This window comes from Leptodactylus fuscus, chromosome 2 (assembly GCF_031893055.1).
Source record: "Leptodactylus fuscus isolate aLepFus1 chromosome 2, aLepFus1.hap2, whole genome shotgun sequence".
NCBI classification, from domain to species: domain Eukaryota; kingdom Metazoa; phylum Chordata; class Amphibia; order Anura; family Leptodactylidae; genus Leptodactylus; species Leptodactylus fuscus.
In genome coordinates this window covers 129,346,670-129,361,469 of record NC_134266.1, presented here as the reverse complement: position 1 = coordinate 129,361,469, position 14,800 = coordinate 129,346,670, and positions in this window count along the sequence as shown.

The window sequence follows — 14,800 nt, the reverse complement described above, 5'->3', positions numbered from 1 at the left end:
TTTCTTTTCTCCGCTAGCAGCAGCTCGCCGCTAGCGGAGAACAGAAGCCCGGCGGTCTCCATAGACCACCATTATAAGGGGAGGTTTTGGACGCGAAATCCGCTGTCAAAAACCTCCCCTTATACTCATGTGTGAACTAGCCCTTAAGGTTGCATCAATAGGCAGGCCACAGGTCAATCTGGGAGGTACTGATCTGGATGACTAAAGCCCTGATAAAGGGTACCTGCAAACATTTGGATGTTTTTAGCGGAGCTGTCAAAGTCATTATTCTGCTGCTGCCATTAAGGGTAAAAACTGCCTCATAGAGTGAGACTGTTTCCAATGTGAGTTTTTTGGGTTGCTGCTGTGCCTGCTACACTGTCATTTTGCCACCCTGACCATACTTGTCTGCTTGTTGCTTACATAGGACTGTGCCTTTTTCTCCATGTCAAGTATCCTGTGTAAGATATTTTACGCAGGACTGTCTGCTTTACATAGAGGGAGTAGCAGCAGCCCTTTGTAAAGTGAGTGTCAGGCTGACTCTATACCTTACATAGGACTGCTTTGTTTCCCTCTAAGTAAAGTAGTCAGTCCTGTATAAAGCATCCTATACAGGACACAGTATACCTGCTTAATATAATGGGTCCTATTTTAGTTTCATTTCCTGATCCATCAGTGGGGGTGCCGAGATTTTTTTTCTACAGATGGGAGATCAGAATTAAAGTCTGGGAAACCCCTTAAGGCCCTATGTAGTGGGCTGCAGTTGAAAAGCTGCACTGGAAACTCATTGAGGTTTTTCCCCTGGTTCTTTTCACAGAGTCTGTAGTGTTTTACTGGAAATTGCTTGATCACATGGGGATTCAGCCTAAAAGTTACTTTAAATTTAAGGTAAAAAAATTTTACAGCGGCTTTGACTTATTCACAGGACAGGCCATAAATATCCTATATATGCAGTTTCAGAGGGGAAACTAGTGTTTCTCCTGAGAATGGAAATTGCTTGACCCCTGCCTTGCTGCTGCTCCAAATGGAAAAATGGTATTGCAGGGAAAGGCTTTATTCATTAATTTTATGGGGGCTCTGGAAATACCAGAGTAAGGCTAAGGCCCCACTGGGCAGAAACACAGCGTTTTTGGGCGCAGCGGAAAAAAAAGGTGCGTTTTACAGTACCAGCATAGTGAATGTAATTTTATCTAATCCTAGCCCCACACTGTGGAAAAAAATGCTGCGAACATTTTTTTAAAAAACGTAGCATGTCAATTAAAGTTGTGGAAACCCTGAGTTTTTCCCTCCATAGTCTTCTATGGAAAGTGTGAAAACCACAGCAAAAACGCAGCATGATAAATGTGCTGCGGAAAAGCATCAAAAACTCACTGTTTTACTTGGTTGAGGCTAAAGCGCAGCGGGAACAACCGCGGCGTGAAAGCATTTCAGTTCTTCCCGCAGCGCTTTGAACAGAAAGTCGAGTTTTCCTCTGCGCACTTTGTTACAATTATATCTATGGGGCCCTGGCCTAAATAGCAGAGGATTCCTTAGGATTTTCAACATAGCCTTTCAATTACCTTTATTGCACATGAGAAACTCGAGCAAAAATGCAAAAAAAACTCAACTGAAAACTTATATGAATTTTCGTAGCACAAAGCTGAAAAACACATGTACATGCGTGTTTTTTTCCACGACAGAAAATGAAGCATTTTCTCTGCGTTTTTTGTTTTTGTTGTTGTTTCTGCTCAGTGGGCCTTAGCCGAAGTGTGATAGGCTATTTTTGGAATGCCAATAGAAATAATTGGGAAAAAGCCAGCATGTGCAGCCACCTCGATGCAGAATCTGGGGACCCATGAGATGGCATGGTACCTGCATCTATGAGATATTTCTAGTGTGTGTGTATATACATATTATATATACATTATAGACCATGGGAGACCACAGCCCTCCCACTAAGTCCAGCTCACTTTTAGGCTGGGGCCCCACGGACTAGAAACGCCGCGATTTGCCCGCAGCGGAGACGCTGCAGGAAAAATCGCGGCGTTGTGCAGGCAAAGTGGATGGGATTCATGCGAATCCCATACCCACTTTGCGGAAAAGATCGCAGTGCAGACATGCTGCGATTTGCAAAGCTGTTGCGGCTTTGCAAATCGCGGCATGTCAATTATATCTACGGAAACGCCGGCGGCTTTCCATTAGATATAATGGTAAGAGAAAGTCCGCAGAGGAAAACTGAACTTTCTCTTAAAAGCTTTAGTACTGCTGATATGGCCCTTGGGGCCTTAGCCTTAGGGAATGGGATGAGTAATGGAAACTGGCAAAAGTCACATTTTATTTGCAAATTATATTTTCAGCAAACCTTACAACTTGTGGCAACTAATATGCATATGGAAAAAGTATCAGTATAGGTCCCTTATTTTTTTCCTGATGAAGGCAAAATATTGTCCTCATGGTTTATGCTTTTATAAGTGGTATGTCTTTTTTTTTTTTTTTTGTGTGTGTTCCTTTAATAGGAAATTTCTTTCTGCTATTCTACATGCAGTAATAAAAGTAAACTAGTTTATGTCCCATAGACCAGCATAAAGCAGGATACTTCCCTGTCTGTATGAACACTGGGGCAAATGCTGGAATCAGATGGGAAGAGTTTTGAGTTTATAGCTGCAGCTCAGGCTACCCAACCCCTAGTGACAGGTGGGTTTCAGTGGGTTGTCAAAGCTGTTGAGGAGAGGGTACACAATGGGATAGGAGTTGAACCTTGTTCTCTCTGACAGTGAGCGTAATTGCTGACCGTGTGTGTGTGTGTGTGTGTCTGTGTATATATATATATATTTATTTATTGTTATAAGCTCACTGGACAAAAAATTAGTCACCCTAGTGCCCAAGTACAGATGACTTGTTAAGCCTGTAAAGATGGGGCAGCAGTTGAGCCACATGCTCAACTGTGGTTGGGTCACATGCTCAACTGCGCACGCACTGCCTCTACGTGATCATAAGGCAGTTGCGATCAGTTACACAGTTTGTTTCAAGCAGTAACTGGACACAAACATGGTTAAATGTAAGGATGTGACAGAGTAGTAAAAAGGGGCAATCGTGTTTGGCTGTGCCCATGGCCACATGGTGAGTGAAGTTGCTGGATTTGTTGGTGTTTTGTAGCGGACTGTTCAACGTTTCAACAACAGTGGTGTCATACACATGGCCACAAAACACAACTTCAGAATTGTGGTCGGAAAAGAATCCTATCTGAGAGGAACCGAAGACAAGTTTGGTGGCTTGTGGATCAAAATCGCTTCCGAACCCGCCCGGAATTGCTGCAGTCAGTGAATGAAGGTCCTTCCCAACCTGTTAGCAAGCGAACATTTGGAGTTGTTAACCTCGCAAGAGGCCATTGCTCTCACAGGCACATAAATCTGCACGTCTTCAATGGGATAGAAATCACAGAATGTGAACAGTAGCTGACTGGCAGACTGAACACTCACACACCCTATTACATCTTGATTGGCCTGCAAAATCACCTGACTTGAACCCCATTGAAAATGTGTAGGACATGTTGGAACAGTGGGTAAAACGCTGACATCAACATGATTTGCGCAATCAACACTGATATAACTGGCATAAATAAATAAATTGCTAGTAAGATGGTTAAAGAGTTTATGGATCCTGGTTGAGCATATCATACATTCATCTAGATCAGTGGTTCTTAGCCTTGTTTGAGGTACCGAACCCACCAGTTTCATATGCACATACACCGAACCCTTCTTTAGTGATAAATCAAATTTTACTGGTACACAAAATGAACCGTGCATACGGCCTAGGGTTCCATCGAACTCTGGTTAAGAACCACTGATCTAGTACTTACCGTAGTATAATGTCTGTATTGTTTCTATTTACGCAGTTTACATTGATATGTGTTTGGATTCTAATACTGCTGGAGAAAAACAACTTAAAGTATAACGAAACCTCCAAATGGCCATTGATTTTCTGGCAGCATTTGTGCCATTAATAAAGTATATTACAATATTTGACAGATTTTCATATTTTTGACTTTTTTGTGACATCCTGTACTGAAAATCCACTTCTGTCCCTTCCTTATTGTTGCCTTGTTTTTCAATAGAGTACAGGCTCTGAAAAAAGCAGCTAAATGGAGTCTGGGATAGGATGTCACTTCACACAATTATATCTTGGCCATTGTAAAACCTACAACAGTGCTTTTGGTGTCATATGAAAGATGAGAATTCTCATACAGTATTTATTTTTCTTTTTTCATATGACAGAGATTGCATAACTTTTTTCTGTATTATTTCCAGAGATGAGAGCTGTTAAATATACAGTTGGGATTAGAGTATTTACCGTATTTTTCGGACTATAAGACGCACCTAGGTTTTAGAGGAGGAAAATAGGGAAAAAAAATTTTGAAGCAAAAACTGGTAAAATATTTAATATATGGGAGTTGTAGTTTTGCAACAGCTGCAAGGCCACATTGACAGGTGACCCTGCAGCTGTACGGGGATGCATAGAGTGTTTTTTTTTGTGGGGCCAGAAGTACTTTTTAGTTATACCATTTTGGGGAATATCTATTGCTTAGATCACCTTTTATTGGTGGTTTATGATATATGATTTTCTACTTTTATATATATATTCTAGGGACAGGAGGTGATTTAGAACTTTTATTTATTTCATATTTTTATTATATATTTTTAAAGCTTTTTTTTTTTTTTTTTACTATTTTATTCCCCCCCCGGGACTTGAACCTGCGGTCACTTGATCGCAAGTCCCATAGACGGCAATACAACTGTATTGCCGTCTATGGGACATTCTGTCTATTAGTATTACGGCTGGTCATAGAGACCAGCCGCAATACTAATATAGCCGTGACAGGCCGGGAGCCTCATTAGGCTCCCGGCTGTCACCCGAACAGGTCGGCTCCTGCGATATCGCCGCGCAGGAGCCGGCCTGCAACTTTACAGGTACGGGGCCGGTGGGGACCGGCCCCGGGGTAGAGGCCACCGATACTGACCCGGCATCCGCTGTACTAGAGAGGCGGATGCCGGGGAGGGATAGACGCCGGGGCCTGAGACATCCCTGCCCTGCCCTGCATGAAGCCAGCGGCGGGGGACGGAGGAGCGGAATAGCATCACTCCTCCCTCTGCTGGCTTCATGCAGGGCAGAGGAGCGCAGCGATGTCTCAGGCCCCGGCACCTGTAATGGCGTCTATCACTTGCCGGCTTCCGCCTCTCTATTACGGCGGATGCCAGGCGCCACATTCGGCCTATAAGACGCACCCTTCTTTTCCCCCCAAATTTGGGGGAAAAAAAGTGCGTCTTATAGTCCGAAAAATACGGTATATGTAGCTAAAGCTGCTCCCAATTCTAACTGTATTTTTCACTGATGAGATCTCTGGAAATAATACAGATAAAGGTGCATTCACACTACGGATACGCTGACTGATTCTGAACGTTACAACACGGTCAGAATCAGCGCGTATAAAGCAGATCCCATTCATTTCTATGGGAGCCGGCATACGAGCACTCCCCATTGAAATGAATGGGCTGCTTTTTTCTCTACGAGCGCTCCCATTGAAGTGAATGGGAAGCACTCGCGTGTACGGCTCGCCGTGTGAAGGGGCCCGGCACTCTGCTCATTCCGAGCTCGTATGCCGGCTCGCATTGAAATGAATGGGATCTGCTTTATATGCGCTGATTCTGACCGTGTTGTAACGTTCAGAATCAGTCAGCGTATCCGTAGTGTGAATGCACAATAAATCTGTAATTTCCCCTGCATTATTAGAGCCTGTACACCAGTGAGAGAAACTGGGCAAAGAATACAGAAGGGGCAGAGGTGTGTTTCATCACTGGATTTAACAGAAAGGAGCGAAAATGCATTGAAGTGTAAATTTTCATTTATTCTTTTCATAAATTACCAGTGCCGGTGCAGGAAATAAACTTTGCAAATTACTTCACTCAAGAAAAGTGCTTGTCTTAAGTATTTCTCCCTTTTTTTTTTTTTTTTTAATTATTAAATTACTGATGATCTGATTGATTGTGCTGTACCCCTTACACAAAACAGAGCAGCTTACAAATGGGCTCTATGGTGGGGGGAGGAGAAGAAAGACAGCAATATGTGGCTGTATGCAGTATTAAATTAGTCATTAGGATGAATAGTAATTCCTAACACAGCTCTGGGGGCAGACAGTGGTGTGTTATGAAGGGGTCTCCTGTGTCTGGATGGTGGACTTGGAAACTTTCCTTATCGATGGATCAAGTGATCCTCAGAATGAACTAGGGGTTGGGCCGCTTGCTGAATTAACCATCCTTCCCTCAGTCCAAACCAGCTTTCAAAGTCTGTCAACTGGTGTCTCATAGAAGGATGTCTAGTACAGTATTTGATATCTCTGTGTACATATATTTCACATGTACATATCTATATTATAAAAATGAATTTCTGTCTGTCCGTCTGTCTGTCTGTGCTCTAATGCGAACCAAACGACTGGACCGATCTTCACCAAATTTGGTACAGAGATACTTCAGATATCCGGGAAGGTTTAAGATGAGACTCCAACTCGCTCGGACGTACCGTTGCTGAGATACAGCATTCCAAACACAGTGCCCCCCCCCCCCCCCTAGCCAATACAAACCTGCAAGACTTTCACTCATATTAGATACAGGCGTCTACACACAGTTCCACACTCTAGAGCAGTGATTTTCAACCTTTTTTGAGCCGCGGCACACTTTTTACACTTAAAAAATCCCGGGGCACACCACCAACCAAAATGACACTAAAACAGTACATATTATACATATAGTTAATAATATAGATTCTAAATGGTTGATTCTTTGGTTGAAATAAACTGCCGCAAAATCTGCAACAAAAACGCTGCGTTTATGCAACGTGGGGCCTCAGCCTTACGCCTTCTGCATACAAGTGGCACGCATGTGGTTTTCACTGATATAAACATTAAAAATTAATTGACAGGGCCACAAATGCAGACAGATATAGGGTATGTATAGGACAGATATAGGGTAGGTATAGGACAGATATAGGGTATATATAGGACAGATATAGGGTAGGTATAGGACAGATATAGGACCTGCTCTATAATTTTCAGCTCTTCAATTTGGCCCAGATACACAGCCACAAAAAGAATGGCTGTATATATGGGTCCTTAGAAATGTATAGGTCTGTACTCTTATCCACAGTTGTGTATAAAAAGTCTGGTCATGTATATTACAGGTTACAACTCAATGTGCCTCATATTAATAGCAGTGAACCCCATCCTGTCCCTCACATTAACCCCCTGTGTGCTTTACATAAGGGATACTGATATGTGAGACATATGGAGGTGATAATTAAGTAAATATCTTCATTATATAGTACCCCCATATGTCACACGTTATTAACTCTTATGTGAGCCACACAGGAGTTAATATGAGGGTCTGCACACAGTACCACATGCCGTAGGATTAGATACACGCGTCTACACACAGTACCACATGCCGTAGAATAAAATACACGGGTCTGCACACAGTCCCACACACCAGAGGATTAAATATGCACTTCTGCACACAGTTCCACACACTGAAGGATTTGATACATGCGTCTGCACACGGTTCCACATGCCGAAGGATTAGATACAGGCGTCTACACACAGTTCCACACTCCAGAGGATTAGATACGCGCGTCTGCACACATTTGTACACACCATAGGATTAGATACACGCATCTGCACAGAGTACCACATGCCTTAAGATTAGATACACGCGTCTACACACAGTTCCACACTCCAGAGGATTAGATACACGCGTCTGCACACAGTTGTACACGCCATAGGATTAGATACACGCGTCTGCACACAGTTCCACACTCCAGAGGATTAGATTTGCGCGTCTGCACACAGTTTTACATGCCATAGGATTAGATACACGTGTCTGCACACAGTACCAGACTTTGGAGGATTAGATACATGCCTCTGCACATAGTACCACAAGCCAGAGAATTAGATACGTGTCTCCGTACAGAGTATCACATGGGGGAGGATTAGATATGCGCGTCTGCACACAGTACCACACGGGGGAGGATTAGATACGCGCGTCTACACACAGTACCACATGCCATAGGATTAGATACGCGCGTCTGCACACAGTACCACATGCCGTAGGATTAGATACGCGCATCTACACACAGTACCACATGCCGTAGGATTAGATACGCGTGTCTGCACACAGTACCACATGCCGTAGAATTAGATATGCGCATCTACACACAGTTCCACACTCCAGAGGATTAGATGCGCACGTCTGCACACATTTGTACACGCCATAGGATTAGATACACACGTCTGCACAGAGTACCACATGCCGTAGGATTAGATACACACGTCTACACACAGTTCCACACTCCAGAGGATTAGATACGCGCATCTGCACACAGTTGTACATGCCATAGGATTAGATACACGTGTCTGCACACAGTACCAGACTTTGGAGGATTAGATACATGCCTCTGCACATAGTACCACAAGCCAGAGAATTAGATACGTGTCTCCGTACAGAGTATCACATGGGGGAGGATTAGATATGCGCGTCTGCACACAGTACCACACGGGGGAGGATTAGATACGCGCGTCTACACAGTACCACATGCCATAGGATTAGATACGCGCGTCTGCACACAGTACCACATGCCGTAGGATTAGATACGCGCATCTACACACAGTACCACATGCCGTAGGATTAGATACGCGTGTCTGCACACAGTACCACATGCCGTAGAATTAGATATGCGCATCTACACACAGTTCCACACTCCAGAGGATTAGATGCGCACGTCTGCACACATTTGTACACGCCATAGGATTAGATACACACGTCTGCACACAGTACCACATGCAGTAGGATTAGATACACGCGTCTACACACAATACCACACAGGGGAGGATTAGATACGTGTGTGTGCACACCTTATCACACTTTGGAGGATTAGATACATGCCTCTGCACACAGTACCACAAGCCAGAGAATTACATACGCGTCTCAGCACACAGTATCACACGGGGGAGGATTAGATACTCGCGTCTGCACACAGTACCATATAGGGGAGGATTAGATACGAGCGTCTACACACAGTACCACATGCTGTAGGATTAGATACGTGCGTCTACACACAGTTCCACACGCCAGAGGATTAGATAAGCGCGTCTGCACACAGTACCAAATTCCGTAGGATTAGATACGCGCGTCTGCACACAGTACCACATGCTGTAGGATTAGATATGCACCTCTTCACACAATACCACACAGGGGAGGATTAGATACGTGCATCTGCACACAGTACCGCACGACCGAGGGTTAGATGTGCGCGTCTGCACACAGTTACACACAAAGAAGGATTAGATACATGTGTCTGCTCTGAGTACCACACAGGGGAGGATTAGATACGCACATCTGCACACAGTTCAACACGCTGGAGGATTAGATAAGCATGTCTTCACATAGTACCACCGCCAGAGGATTCGATACGCATTTCTACACACAGTATCACACGGGGAAGGATTAGATATGCGCATCTGCACACAGTACCACACGCCAGAGGATTGGATATGCACATCTGCACACAGTTCCATACACCGGAGGATTAGAAACGCATGTCTGCACACAGTACCATACGCCGGGGGATTGGATACATGCATCTGCACACAATACCATATGCCAGAGGATTGGAAACGTGCATCTGCACACAGTTCCACACACCAGAGGATTAGATAAGCAGGTCTGCACACAGTACCACATGCCGTAGGTTTAGATACGTGCGTCTGCTTACAGATCCACACGCCAGAGGAATAAATACACGCATCTTCACACAGTTGTACACGCCATAGGATTAGATACACACGTTTGCATACAGTACCACATGCTGTAGGATTAGATACGTGCGTCTACACACAGTTCCACACGCCGTAGGATTAGATACACGCCTCTTCACACAATACCACACAGGTGAGGATTAGATACGTGCATCTGAACACAGTACCACACTTTGGAGGATTAGATACAGGACTCTGCACACAGTACCACATACCAGAGAATTAGATACGCGTCTCAGCACACAGTTCCATATGGGGGAGGATTAGATACGCGCATCTGCACACAGTACCACACACCAGAGTATTAGATACGTGCCTCTTCACACAATACCACACGGCGAGGATTAGATATGTGCATCTGCACAAAGTACCACACCAACAAGGATTGGATACTTGCATCTAAACACAGTACTCTACGGGGAAGGATTAGATACAGCTTTACTCCAGGTATCCATAACAACTGATCCCAGGTTTTTCACTGACATTCAAAATGAGATACACATAATCACATGATGCTTATGGACATACACAGAAACCACATACAAAATACATCACTGCAAAATGGACAATTCTATGCAGCCTGCAATAGAAATGCAATGCTGCCAAGTGTCATCAAGGTCTCATACATGGGGTGGAATTTATTCTCCAGCAAAGAGCTCACCACGGACAGTAGCCTTCTGTCACCCACCACCTGTACTGGGTCCATGGGGCTCCTCAGGACAAAGCTGGCCCTTCTAATCAGCCTGTCGAGTCTATTTCTGTCCCTGGTTGATATACTGCTCCCCCAGCAGGCCACACCGAAGAAGATAGCTGAAGCAACCACAGAGTTGAAAAAGGCCCTAAGAAGTGGCCCCTGGACTCCAAAGGCCCTCTGAGCAGGTTGAGTCTGCTGTGGCCCTTTCTGTGCAGCGCCTCCAGGTGATCAGCCCAGTCTAGTTTATTATTGAGGAGCACACCCAGATACTTAAAGGTCTTGACTATCTGAATGCTTGACCCTTGGATCTCCACCGAAATCGGAGCACTTCTCCGCTTACTAAAGTCCACCACCCTCTCCTTGGTCTTCCCAGCATTATTCCTGATGTGGTTCTGCGGGCACCATTGAACAAAATCCCGGTTTAAGTCTCTGTACTCCCTGTCATCACCGTCAGTGATCAGGCCTACTATAGCAGAGTCATCGGAGTACTTCTGCAAGTAACAGCTGGATGAGTTGTGCCTAAAGTCAGCAGTGTACAGTGTGAAGAAGAAAGAGGTGAGAACTGTACCTTGTGGTGCCCCTGTACTACAAATCACAGATACTGTACAGGGGCCACTGTGGAGAATATTACGCTGTGATGGGGCCAATGTGGAGCATATTATATTGGGCCAGGGCCACTATAGAGCATATTATGCTCTATATATATTTACCAAGTGCTAAAAACAGCATGAAGAATTAATTGTTTTCCTGAAGCTTTCTCTGTGCGACTGTAATGATATACAGAGGTGATTACAATATTACAGCCAAAGGCGAAGGTTGATGAGTGAAAACTAGGAGTCTAAAGATGGCTGCTGAGGGTGAAGTGGGCAAGCTAGCTAGAGAAGCTGGGATGAGGTGTGAGGCACAGGAAAACACAGAACAATAAGATGCAGATGTAAACAAATGCAGACGATGCCAGGAGCTCGCAGAGAACCCCAGAAATCACTCAAAACACTGCTAAAGGTACTTGGGTGCACTTATTAACCTAAAAATAGCACTAGCAGGCTTTTTTTTTATTTTGTATTATTTTTTTCCAGGAAAACCATTTTAGGGTCCATTCACACGGAGTAACGTGCCGCGTGACCTGGCACATATACAGCGTGTGAGATTTTGAGCACCGTAAAAGCTCCCATTGACTTCAATGGGAGCCTGGATCGTATAGCGCCGCGTTATTTTGCGGCCGTGATTTACAAGCTATTGTCATAGCTGGCAACATCTAATGTATATATGAAGAAAGAAAATTCAGGAAAAAATGTTCTTAAGGTAAAGAGGTTGTCCAAGCATTTTTTTTTCATGCCTGGACAATCGGGAGAGTTGGGGTGTCCCCAGCGCATTCCAGTCCTTCTGCTTCGGGGGCTTCACAAAGTGACACTGCTCACTGGCTGAGACATCACGGATCCCTTCTGCTGAAGCCGATGATTGGCCTCAGTCATCACGTGACCTTAACAGGCCTCCAGAAGAGACCCGTGATGTCACAAGCCCACCACTAATTGGTCTCAGTGGTCATGTGTGGGTGGGACTTCCGCCAAAACGTCATCACTGGACTTGAGAAGACAGGAGTGCTCTAGGAGACATCTGAGCACTGTGGAAAGGTATTATTATTATTTATTTTTTTTCACTGCCCCGTTGAAGTTATAACTTAAACAGGTTGTCTATTTTTGTCTGGACAACACCATTTAAGCTATGGCCTCACATGGAAATGCAGCTTTTTTTTGTTGCAGATTTTGTTGCGTTTTTTTTGAGCCAAAGCCAAGAATCGCTACAAAAGGAATAGGTACTCTATAAAGAGTTCTTATACTTCTCCCTTCTGCTCAATCCACTCCTGACTTAGGCTCAAAAAAACACAACAAAATCTGAACAAAAAAAAGCTGCATTTCTGCAATGTGGGGCCTCAGCTTTAAGCTAAGGCCCCACATTGTGAAATCGCAGCTTTTTTTTGTTGCAGATTTTGTTGCGTTTTTTTTTTTTTTTTTTAGACAAAGCCAAGAATGTCTACAAAAGGAACGGGAAATATACAGGAAGTTCTTATACGTCTCCCTTCTATTCAATGCACTCCTGCATTTGGCTCAAAAAAACGCAGCAAAATCTGCAACAAAAAGAGCTGCATTTCCACAACGTGGGTCTCATCCTTAAAGGGATTTTCACACAAAACAAGTTATACCCTATCCAGCAGTCATTGCTAGTTTAAAGGATTTGTCCAGTTTCAGCAAAAAACATAATGTTTGTTTTAAACCATTCCAATTCTTGGCTATATGGTAATCTAGAAGGTTCATTGGATAATAGAAAAGGGATGAGAGTTGTTTAATTTTAGCTAAAAAGCATTGAGGTAGATGTATGGGGACCATTTGTAGGACATAAAGGCGCTTCGGTAAAATGTATATTCTTTATAGTTAATCAAGACATCATGTGGAGTGGAAATTACTGTTGTAACGATATAATAGTATCTGATGATTGCAGTCAGTGTCAGACTTTCCCTGAGGTTTAGGTCGTCTCTAACAATGGCTGATCCTTGTTCATACTACTATTAGTATTTCTGCATGCCAGTTAGTTGGCATGATGATTTTACTGATAGTTGTCATTTTATGGTAGGATATTCCTCCTATATGTTTTGTGAACATATCTTTATCCCAATAAAACTATATAACTCTTGACATTTTTGAGCTTACACTGTATCAGCGTGTTTTACTTTCTCTTGGTTGTATGTTACGTAAGTGTTAAAATGTCACCATACACATTGCATATTGTTAACAGAGCATTCCCTTTGTCACATTAATAGATGTACTGGGATGAACTAGGAATGATGATTCCTAGCTCTGCATATAATATGCGATAAGCCAACTAAAGAGCATCTGCTTGTTTGTTTGCTGCCATATTCATACGGTACTTAAAAGTACATTAATTAGCACGAGTAAAAAGGGCCTAAAGATGTGTTTAAGCGGTTTTCCAGGACTAATATCAATATTAATCTAAAACATCAATATCACATGTATCAGCTGTGTAAAAGGAAAATGTTTGTTTTGGTACCGTGTTAGCCAGTGGTTATGAAATATGAAAAAAAAACAAAAAAACTTTTTAAGTCTTCAGTAGGCGATACCTTTTTTAATGGCTAACTCATAATGATGACAGAATATGACGTTTCGAAGCTTCCTCTGAGCTTCTTCTTCAGATATAACTAAAAAACACTTTCTAGAGGCTGCATATTTATGTACAACAGCTGTGGTAAGAGACTGCAGTGTTTCACAAATTCTGTGACTTCTTCACTACTTATCAATCACAGAGCTATACATGGCATAGTGGCTGTGTATCGTATTGCAGTTCTCGGTCCTTCATGTGAATGGTACTGAGCTGCAACCAGGCCACGTGACCAACCATAGATGTTACATTACATGGTCTGTGAAACAGAAGCTTTTCACACCAGAGTACTGCTGCCACTTTGATCAGCTGATCTGCAGGCATCCTGGGTGTTGCAGCCTTGCTGATCTAATATTTATGAGTTATCCTTAAAACTAGCTTGTGAATATTTGAGAACCGTAAAACCCCTTTAGGCTTAGGTCCCATGAGATTTCCCGCAGTAATAAAGTGCTGCAGGAAAAACCATGGCGGGAATGCAGCGCAGCGCTTTAAACAGAAAGTTTATGGAGTTTTCCTCCGTGGATTTTCTGTTACAATTATATAATTGTAAAAAACTGTACAATTATATCTATGGGGAAACCACCAGCATTTCCGTAGATATAATTGACCTGCTCCGATTTCCAAACGGCACCGGTTTTGGAAATTGCGGCATGTTTGTACGGTGGTTATTACCGCAAAGTGGGCATGGCATTCGCATGAATCCCATCCATTTTGCCAGTACTGTAAAGCACTGCAATTTTTCCTGTGGCGTTTCCGTCCTGTGGGGCTCCGACATAACACTAAGATCACACCTGCGCCTAGGTTTCTGATCTATGGGTCTACTTAGGGACCCGAAGAATGGAAACCAAGTCCGCTTAAAAGCAGTTACCTGCGGACTCTATAGACCAGGGGTCCTCAAACTTTTTAAATAGGGGGCCGGAGGCAGAGCAAACGCACAGACATCGGGAGCGGTGCCCTCCAATAGGTAAAGTGAAGTGCACTCCATGGCCTGGCCCGAGCTCCCCAGGAGCTTCATTATAAATGCATGCCTGCCAGCATTGTCGGCTGAGCCAGACAGAAGTGCTTGGCGGGCCGCAGTTTGAGGACCCCTGCTATAGACTATAATGGGGTCTGCCGAA